An 11,614-nucleotide genomic window follows, 5' to 3' on the forward strand; every position below is an offset into this window, starting at 1 on the left:
AGCTGCAGCCATGATCAAAAGCCATTAACTGTTACAACCGTTGTAATACATTTTAGAACATATGTGCCAGCTTTATTTTAGTGCACATGACCTCTCTCGCTTACCTACATTACATTCAGAATATAGTGTATGGTACAACTTTATTTGGAGTGGATATCAAATCTCAACTCAACTCGCTTATCTCATCAAGCCCTCCACATTGTTTACATGCTGACTGACAGCGGCAGTACAGAAAGAGCCATCTCTCTTTCTATTGAGTTCTACTGAAGGGCAGAACAGCTAAAACATTTGTGTGGTCAAAAATAACATCCACTGGACCTGGTTCATGTCAAACATCAATGACAATGAAAGGAAAACATTTACAACTTCTAAAGAATGTAGGGTTTTCGATTGGAAAAACTGTCTATGTGAGGCTATGCCGCGATTAACAAGGCAAAGATGGGACAATGTGGAGCCACACATTAAAGATTTATCTACGAGAAAGGCCTTGCAGCCATGTAAGGGCATGAGTTGGAGACAACCTCAATGATGGTAAATACCTGTAAATGCAAATACCCATAAATCATTCATCTTGCTTCAATAGGTCTTTTTTCAGAGACAAAAGCTTGGGCTTAAGCATTTTCCCATTATCCAAGCCCATCAGGACTTTTTTTATTAAGTCAAAAGTGTGGATCAGATGCTTGGGATAACTCGTAAATCAAACCAAATAACAACATAATTGCATCAGCCAACCTGGGGACATCATTCATTACAATGTCACCTTCTAGCTAGCACAACAGCAATCCTTGCTGAGTTCAACTGGACATGATCAGCTTAGCTCTCGCTGACGACTGTGAGGAGAGCGACAGGTGTGTCTGTAATGTCTGGCTCTTCAGTTTCCTCCACCTGAAACATGCATAAATGTAAGTGTTTTACCATACAAGTGAACAAACTTCAGATGTTAACAGTTAAGACTGTATGCAGGAAATACTTACATTCCAGTGGTTTCCTCACAAAGGTAGATGGGGAGACCACAAAGGGCAGCATTGCGCCTGGTGTTCACTTCAAGTTGCTCCTTTTAAGGTGGCAGCGTAGCCTAGTGGTTAGAGCGTTGGACTAGTAACCAGAAGGTTGCGAGTTCAAACCCCCAAGCTGACAAGGTACACAATCTGTCGTTCTGCCCCTGAACAGGCAGTTAACCCAGCCAAGTTGTAACATACACTATATTCTGAATGTAATGTAGGTAAGCCATGTGTTCTTAACTGACTTGCCTGGTTAAATAAAGGAAAAATAAAAAATAAAAAAGAGTGACACAGTGCAGGTGCTCAATATCATAAGAAAAGGATGGCACCAGAAAGCCATCCGGCCACTTCTCTGGGCGCTCTGGAGACTCTCTGGTATGGGCCAGTATCTCTGTTTACAGTTCCGTTTGATCTGGCATCACTTTCTGATCTGATTACCTCCAGGACAGCTTTCTCAGGAAGCTCCTCGATGTCCACTAGTCAGTCAAATTGCCCATCTACAATCCAAAATTAAATCTAGAATCGGCTTCCTATTTCGCAACAAAGCATCCTTCACTCATGCTGCCAAACATACTCTCGTAAAACTGACCATCCTACCGATCCTCGACTTTGGCGATGTCATTTACAAAATTGCCTCCAACACTCCACTCAACAAATTGGATGCAGTCTATCACAGTGCCATCCGTTTTGTCACCAAAGCCCCATATACTACCATTCACTGCGACCTGTACGCTCTCGTTGGCTGGCCATCGCTTCATACTCATCGCCAAACCCACTGGCTCCAGGTCATCTACAAGTCTCTACTAGGTAAATCCCTGCCTTATCTCAGCTCACTGGTCACCATAGCAGTACCCACCCGTAGCACACGCTCCAGCAGGTATATCTCACTGGTCACCCCCAAAGCCAATTCTTCCTTTGGCCGCCTCTCCTTACAGTTCTCTGCTGCCAATGACTGGAACGAACTGCAAAAATCGCTAAAGCTGGAGACTCTTACCTCCCTTGCTAGCTTTAAGCACCAGCTGTCAGAGCAGCTCACAGACCACTGCACCTGTACATAGCTCATCTGTAAGTAGCCCATCCAATCTACCTCATCCCAAAATTGTGTTTATTTATCTTGCTCCTTTGCACCCCAGTATCTCTACTTGCACATTCATCTTCTGCACATTCTACCATTCCAGTGTTTAATTGCTATATTGTAATTACTTCGTCACCATGGCTTATTTATTGCTGTATCTCTCTTATCCTACCTCATTTGCATACACTGTATATAGATAGACCTTTTCTACTGTATTATTGATTGTATGTTTGTTTATTCCATGTGTAACTCTGCGTTGTTGTATGTGTCGAACTGCTTTGCTTCATCTTGGCCAGGTCGCAGTTGCAAATGAGAACTTGTTCTCAAATAGCCTACCTGGTTAAATAAAGGTGAAATAAATAAAATAAAAATATGTGAACTGTGCACCCAACTGTGAAGCTAGCTGTAGTGGAGCTTTGGGAAACTAGCAGTCCTGCTAGTGATAGTGGTGGAGCCAGCACCTCCACACGTGGGAGATGTATCCACTCAGTCAAGTAGGCCTACTCCGCGACCCACAGCAACGCAGTCTTCTATGGACCAGTTTATGCCAAAGTCTATGTCTGTAGCAAAACAAGGCCAAATTGATATTGCATTGGCTAAAATGATTGGCATGGATTTCCAGCCATTTTTGATTGTGGAGGACAGAGGTTTTAGAAATTATAGCAATAGTCTAAATCCAATGTACACAATTCCAAGCCAGAAAACCCTTTCACTTATTCCACTCCAGGTTTAAGAATTTAGCCTTCAGTGATGCCAGAGCGATTGATGAGGCTCTTCTAAGAATAACCTCAGCAGCAGTGAGGGACAGCCCCAGCAGCCAGCTGGCTCAAGCACCAGGGCAACAGGAAGAAGAGGGATCAGATGGAGCAGAAGCACCAGCAGTAGTGCCACAAACGTCTGCTGTTTAGATACTGTTTGACGAGAGAGCAACTGGGTATGCAGCACGAAGGAATCCCTCAGCAGATGCCATAATGGAGGTCCGATCCTATTTGGAGGAGCCCCTCCTCTGAGCTGGTGGAAGAACAAGGCCTCTGTCTACCCACGGCTTACTAAAGTCATGACAAGGAGACTCTGCATAGTGGCCACATCCGATCCCTCTGAGAGGGTCTCCTCGAAAACGGGAAAAATAATTACTGAGAGAAGAAACTGCATCAGGCCCTCAAATGTGAAGCAGCTTGCATTTCTGAATACAAATCTCTCATAAAAACTAAATATGTTCACCATTGCTATATGCTGCTGGTTATAACATGGCAATAAAGAACAGAGAGAAAAGAGGGACCAGTTTAATGTTTTAAGTGGGATGCTGCAGTTTTGCACATTGTTATTTATTTTTCTTTGATATGGTGCAATATTATTTTATTATGTTGTTCAGATGGTATTCGTTTTGAATTATTACATTTATATGCACTTTGTTTATATACATTCAAAAGTTATACTTTAAATGCCCATGTGTAATAGCATCCTTCTTTTTTACATTTATTAAAATTTGTGGGATGCTGCAGTTTTGCAAATTGTTATTTATTTTTCTTTGATATGGTGCAATATTCTATTATGCTGTTCAGATTGTATTCGTTTAAATTGCTTAGATTTATATGCACTTTGTTTATAAACATTAAAAAGTTATACTTTAAATGCAAATGTTTAATAGCATTCTTTTTCATAACAAACCAATGCATTTTTAAATACATTGTGGTTAAGGTAAAGTATGATTTCATTTAATAATTGAATTAGAATTGTTTTACCTCAATCATAGTCAAACTATCGCAAACTCTTTGACTTGAAAAAATACAAAACGTTTTTTTTTTTTTAAAGAGCCGTTTGGGTGCCAAAAGAGCCGGAATGCCCATCACTACTGTTAACACCAATGACACCAACTACTTTCTGCTGTACATTAATGATTAATAATACTCCCAATGAAAATCCAAAATAAATATCTCAGCATGTTGCCCAGTTTTATCAGAAATTGTATACATCAGCCCAGCCAACTTCCAATATGGATATTTTCTTAGACAATGTAGCAAACATTGCTAAGAAGATAGATAATGATTTCAGGGATTTTTGTGACGATGAGTTATCTGAAATTGAGATAAAAGACTGTATTAAAAGCCTTAAGGACAATAGGTCCCCTGGAAATGATGGTTTAATAATCGAGTTTAATAAAGCATTCAATGATAAATTCATTCCTTTCATTGCTATGTTTCAAGAATAAATAGAAAAGGGGGAGTTACCAGCTTCCTTAAAGCAAGGTGTAATTACTTTGATTCCCAAACCTAATAAGAATACTCTTTACATAGACAACTGGAGACCCATTAGCCTGTTCAATAATGATGGGAAATTATTAGCCCTTGTATTTGCTAAGAGGTTGAAACAAGGCTTTTATGCATGGTCGACACATTAGTAATAACATCAGGTTGATCATAGATATGATCGACTATAATGACCTCATTCTTGATGATTAGTTCTCTTATGTTTGTTGATTTTTATAAAGCTTTTGACACTGTAGAACATGAGTTTATGTTCAAAGCAATATGTTTTTTGGGGTTTGGTGTCTTATTTTTGAAAGCAGTCCAAACTTGATATAGTGGTTGTACTAGCTCTGTAAAATTATCTCACGGGACATCCCAAAGATTTGATATTGGCCGTGGAATTAGGCAGGGCTGCCCAATTAGACCATTTTTATTTATTACTCAAATTATGGCTCTTCATATCAAGAAAGTAGATTTTCAAGGTGTTTCAGCACTTGGCAATGAATTTAAACTATGTCAACTCGCTGATGATACCACCATATTTTTAATAAGAGACAGGAATGAGGTTTCTAAAGCAGTTTCCTTGTATTGAAGACTTTTCCTTAGTTTCGGGTTTGAAAATTAATATCAATAAATCAGTCTTATTTCCACTCAAGGATTGTGTTTTACAGGAGGTTTATGGTATCCCAATTAAAGATAAGGTTACTTATGAGAAAACAAAGAAAAAGATTGAACTTCTGGTTGATGAGAGATATTTCGTAATATGGTCGGGTTTTATTATCCAAAGCTGAAGGGTTATCCAGATCGGTTTATGTCTCGTGATCACTTGACTTACCCCCTAAAATTGTAAAAGACTTAGACAAGATTCTTTATCATTTTCTGAGGAACAAGCCTCACTATCTACGAAAATATATTCTCACTGATATCCAAGAACAAGGAGGTCTTGAGGTTTTAGATTTCAATGCTCTAAATGATACTTTTAAAATAAATTGGATCCTGAAGTATGTTAAAGAACCAGAGCAGTATTTGAAATGTCTTTGCTAAGTATTTACTTGACTCTGTTGGTGGTTTAGAATTTTTGCTTCAATGTAATTTTGATGTTGATACAATCGCAGTAAAGTTGGCCAAATTCCATAAGCAGGCAATTTTAGCTTGGATGTTAGCATATAAACACAATTTTTTTCCCCTCACAGATACTTTTTATGGAACAACAAAGATATGCGATTTAAAAATAAATCTATTTTTTTCGTAACTGGTTTGAGAATAAAATTATTTTGGTTGGTCAGTTACTGAATGAGGATGGATATCTACTCTCATATGGGGAATTCCTTGATAAAGTTTAAATAACCCCGAAAGAATATTAAATAGTTTTTGATGTGATTCCAAGGGGGGGTTGTATCTCTTTTAAATTCCTCTGTGGTTGATGTAAGTAACATAGATTTACATTAAAATATATTCATTGGCAATAGTAACAAGATAAATTTAGTAATAAACAGATTAGGAATATTGTTTGTGATACTACAATTCCCTCGGCAAGATTATTTTGGTCAAATATCTATGGTGATATACAATGGAGTAAAGCATGGAAAATTGCCCAAAAATATTGTATCAGTAACAAAGTAAAGGAAGTTTCATTTAAAATGTTACATAGAATTTATCCCGTGAAACATGTTTTGGAAAGAATTCCAAAACAGAATTCTTTGGATTGACATACAGATGTTTGTTACAAAAAAATAGGACCGGTTGTACTATTTAATGGTTTTAATATATTCATTTAAAAAAAAATTGCACGACATCTTCATAGAACTCGCTAATAACTAAGACTCAATCAACATGCAAACGTAAACTGTCCAATGCTAAAAAAAAACTCACCTGATTTTCCTCTTCGGTTTGACGTTGCCAATTCCGGATACCGGTGCTGTGCCGAAAAGCTCCCCACTGCCAGAATTCACTCCCCCTCCTTCGCGTGAACGCGCACGCACATACTTCTTCATTGCTGCGACTTGCTTGAACGCGCACGCACTCAATTCTTCATTGCTGTGACTTGCTTGCTATTTGAGATTTCTGATCACGTTTTAAACTGCGTTTCATTTAAAAAAAAAATGTTAATGTCGGTTTGATCGCCGGGGAGGCACTAATAATGTATGCAATTTTCGGTTTGGCTATTTGCTATCTCTTTACCAAAATTCGTGATCTCTCCCATGTCTTATTCAACTAGTAGTTGTTCTGAAATGCTTGCCTACTCCCTTCTCTATGTTTAATTAAGATAACACACATACATTAATTATTCATTTCGGTTGCCTATCCTGATGTGAAGTTTGTTCTATAGAAAGTATTTGACTCTGATGTGTGCCACAGAAAGTATTTGACTAGCCACAAAATTAAGGAAATTAGAGGGGGGGGGGGGGGGGGTTTTAGGCAAGGCCATTTTATTGCTTGGGGTGGGGGGGGGGGGGATTTCAACAAGGCTATTTTCTTAACTGCAGAAATTCTCCCCCCCTTCTATCTTGGGACTGCAAAGCCTGACACACTTCAGGATCATTTTGGTGACCTATCATGCCCTCTGATGTGTGCCACATGAAGTAATAGACTCTAGTCACAAAAGGAAGTGGTTATTTCAGCAATAATAGTTTTCAGAGCCCTCTACTGTTCTCTCTGCCCTTCCTTCAATCCCCCATCCCATCGTGCTTTTCCCTCTTATGGCTTTTCCTACATTTCTTTTTTACACTTTTTCTGTTTTAGTTTTTAAGAATGTACGTATGTACAGTAGTAATGGGAGACATCGAAAATTCTTGACCTCTGCGTCCTGCCATATAGTTACATTAGTAGTGCCCTTCCAAGAAGGCTCAAGGTCATTGGCCACAGATAAAATCACGTTATACAGTTGAAGTCGAAAGTTTACATACACCTTAGCCAAATACATTTAAACTCCCGACAGTAAAAATTCCCTGTTTAGGTAAGTTATGATCAGCACTTTATTTTAAGAATGTGAAATGTCAGAATAATAGTAGAGAGAATGATTTATTTCAGCTTTAATTTCATTCATCACATTCCTAGTGGGTCAGAAGATTACATACACTCAATTAGTATTTGGTAGCATTGTCTTTAAATTGTTTAACTTGGGAACGTTTTGGGTGGCATTCCATAAGTTTTTCACAATAAGTTGGGGGAATTTTGGCCCATTCCTCCTGACAGAGCTGGTGTAACTGAGTCAGGTTTGTAGGCCTCCTTGCTCGCACATGCTTTTTCAGTTCTGTCCACACATTTTCTGTAGGATTGAGGTCAAGGCTTGTGATGGCCACTCAATACCTTCACTTTGTTGTCCTTAAGCCATTTTGACACAACTTTGGAAGTATGCTTGGGGTCATTGTCCATTTGGAAGACACATTTCCGACCAAGCTTTAACTTCCTGACCGATGTCTTGAGATGTTTCTTCAATATGTACACATAATTTTCCTAGCGCATGATTCCATCTATTTTGTGAAGTGCACCAGTCCCTCCAGCAGCAAAGCACCCTCACAACATGATGGTGCCACCCCTGTGCTTCACAGTTGGGATGGTGTTCTTCGGCTTGCAAGCCTCCCCCTTTTTCCTCCAAACATAACGATGGTCATTATGACCAAACGGTTCTATTTTTGTTTCATCAGACCAGAGGACATTTCTCCAAATAGTCCGATCTTTGTCCCCATGTGCGGTTGCAAACCATAGTCTGGATTTTTTATGGCGGTGTTGGAGCAGTGGCTTCTTCCTTTCTGAGCGGCCTTTCAGGTTATGTCGATATAACTCGTTTTACTGTGGATATAGATACTTTTGTACCTGTTTCCTCCAGCATCTTCACAAGGCCCATTGCTGTTGTTTTGGGATTGATTTGCACTTTGGGCACCAAAGTATGTCTCTAAGAGACAGAACGCGTCTCCTTCCTGAGCAGTATGACGGCTGCGTTGTTTATGGTGTTTATACATGCATACTATTGTTTATACAGATGAACGTGGTACCTTCAGGCGTTTGGAAATTGCTCCCAAGGATGAACCAGACTTGTGGAGGTCTACAATTTTTTTCTGAGGTCTTAGCTGATTTCTTTTGATTTTCCCATGATGTCAAGCAAAGAGGCACTGAGTTTGAAGGTAGGTCTTGAAATACATCCACAGGTACATCTCCAAATGACTCAAATTATGTCAATTAGCCTATCAGAAGCTTTTAAAGTCATGACATCGTTTTCTGTTTAAAGACACAGCTGTTTAAAGACACAGCCAACTTAGTGTATGTAAACTTCTGACCCACTATAATTGTGATACAGTGAATGATAAGTTAAATAATCTGTCTGTAAACAATTGTTTGAAATATTACTTGTGTCATGCACAAAGTAGATGTCCTAACCTACTTGCCAAAACTATAGTTAACAAGAAATTTGTGGAGTGGTTGAAAAACAAGTTTTAATGACTCCAACCTAAGTCTATGTAAATGTCCGACTTTAACTGTAGATACAGTAGTAAAAGTAAAATAATAATAAATACAAAATCTGTACTGTGGGCGAAAAAGAAAGTTTCAATATATAATTCAACATGAGTGCATATCCATAACCACAGTAACTGTTATAATAATAGAAAAAAAGAAGAAGAAAATGTATAAGTTTATAATAATATAATAAACAAAACTATGCCTGAACATGCCTTCATGAAGAATCCCCTCCCCAATTGGTCCCTTCGCCCTCAATAGGACACCCCCAGCACCTCCACTGTCCCCATCAACCTCCCCCCACCCCTCAACCACAAAACACAATAATAATGATGGAGAAAAAAATTAAATAATGATATACCCAGATATATATACACATACACACACATGTACAGTACATATACATAAACATATTCACAGGACACTCGACTTATCTCTTATCTCTTTTCCTACATCAGATATGCAGGTGACATTTCCACCTGGATGACAGCACATAATCAGAAAGACGGAGATGCTCTTCATCCGAGGGAATGCCTGCCCATTCTCAGATGTTAGATAATCCAAGATGATCACATGTCATTTACATTCCTGCCCAAATCTGAACGTTCTGCTTCTTCCTCCACACCATCCAGCGATGCCCCCAAGATTCGAAGTCAGAGCCTTGTCAGCTTCAGATCTGACTACTTCAACTCACACCCTGCTGGAATCCCTGCATTCTCATATTCCCCTCTGTTATTAATCTCTATATTGTAATCAATAAAGTGTTTCAAAATGCTGTACTTTTATTAACATATATGCTCAGATCATTCCTGAGAGAGAAGGGGTGTAATATCTCCAGATGGGCGTGTGGTACCCTTCCTCACCCATGCCAACAAGATGTTACTTCTTGTGGGGTCTTTGCCTTGAAAGTAAGTATGAGAGTATAAGAAATGTACAATTAACCTACTGGAAGTACAGTGCCTTGCGAAAGTATTCGGCCCCCTTGAACTTTGCGACATTTCAGGCTTCAAACATAAAGATATAAAACTGTATTTTTTGGTGAAGAATCAACATCCCAAGGAGCACTGTGCAAGCGATAATATTGAAATGGAAGGAGTATCAGACCACTGCAAATCTACCAAGACCTGGCCGTCCCTCTAAACTTTCAGCTCATACAAGGAGAAGACTGATCAGAGATGCAGTCAAGAGGCCCATGATCACTCTGGATGAACTGCAGAGATCTACAGCTGAGGTGGGAGACTCTGTCCATAGGACAACAATCAGTCGTATATTGCACAAATCTGGCCTTTATGGAAGAGTGGCAAGAAGAAAGCCATTTCTTAAAGATATCCATAAAAAGTGTTGTTTAAAGTTTGCCACAAGCCACCTGGGAGACACACCAAACATGTGGAAGAAGGTGCTCTGGTCAGATGAAACCAAAATTGAACTTTTTGGCAACCATGCAAAACGTTATGTTTGGCGTAAAAGCAACACAGCTCATCACCCTGAACACACCATCCCCACTGTCAAACATGGTGGTGGCAGCATCATGGTTTGGGCCTGCTTTTCTTCAGCAGGGACAGGGAAGATGGTTAAAATTGATGGGAAGATGGATGGAGCCAAATACAGGACCATTCTGGAAGAAAACCTGATGGAGTCTGCAAAAGACCTGAGACTGGGACGGAGATGTGTCTTCCAACAAGACAATGATCCAAAACATAAAGCAAAATCTACAATGGAATGGTTCAAAAATGAATATATCCAGGTGTTAGAATGGCCAAGTCAAAGTCCAGACAATCCAATCGAGAATCTGTGGAAAGAACTGAAAACTGCTGTTCACAAATGCTCTCCATCCAACCTCACTGAGCTCGAGCTATTTTGCAAGGAGGAATGGGAAAAAATGTCAGTCTCTCGATGTGCAAAACTGATAGAGACATACCCCAAGCGACTTACAGCTGTAATCGCAGCAAAAGGTGGCGCTACAAAGTATTAACTTAAGGGGGCTGAATAATTTTGCACGCCCAATTTTTCAGTTTTTGATTTGTTAAAAAGTTTGAAATATCCAATAACTGTCGTTCCACTTCATGATTGTGTCCAACTTGTTGTTGATTCTTCACAAAAAAATACAGTTTTATATCTTTATGTTTGAAGCCTGAAATGTGGCAAAAGGTCGCAAAGTTCAAGGGGGCCAAATACTTTCGCAAAGGGAACTGTATACTGACTAAAAGGCAAAACAGAACTGTCAAATTATATTATAGCTGTGTCGTTGTATACTTGCGAATTAGAATCTTAAGTGTAACATAATTTTGTTGGGGAAAACTGAAATTTTCATCAAATTATTTTCCCAGTTTGCTGAATATGTTCTGAAGGAGGAATCTATTGTCTTTTCAAATACGGACAAAGATGTTAACATCATGAGAGAAGAAATAGTAGTCACTCTCCTCCAAAACACAGGTATGTTCAATTTCTAATTTAATATAATTGTAGATAAAAAACAACAACATTTATATGGATCTTTTAAGGCTATCTTTGATCCAACTTCTGACTTGAAGGCCACTAAAACACATGTATTTAAATAATTATGTTACAAGAAACCTAACCTTGTTCCCTGTTTGCTCAGAAAAATACATGTAAAGATGTATAGACTAACTTGATATTATGTTTTGCTCGATGACCTGAGCCAACTGTGCCACTTCTGTGCGGAGGTGGACAATAATGAGGAAGACACTGACTGGGTAATTGCTTGTTCCCTTCTAAAGGCACATTTTTAGGAGCACAAATTTGTATGAGTTGTAATATTTATAGACGTAGTATCATCCGCTTTGTCTGATAATGAAATAATTGTCATTCAAGAAAAT

Source organism: Oncorhynchus keta, chromosome 3 (assembly GCF_023373465.1).
Source record: "Oncorhynchus keta strain PuntledgeMale-10-30-2019 chromosome 3, Oket_V2, whole genome shotgun sequence".
Classification (NCBI taxonomy): domain Eukaryota; kingdom Metazoa; phylum Chordata; class Actinopteri; order Salmoniformes; family Salmonidae; genus Oncorhynchus; species Oncorhynchus keta.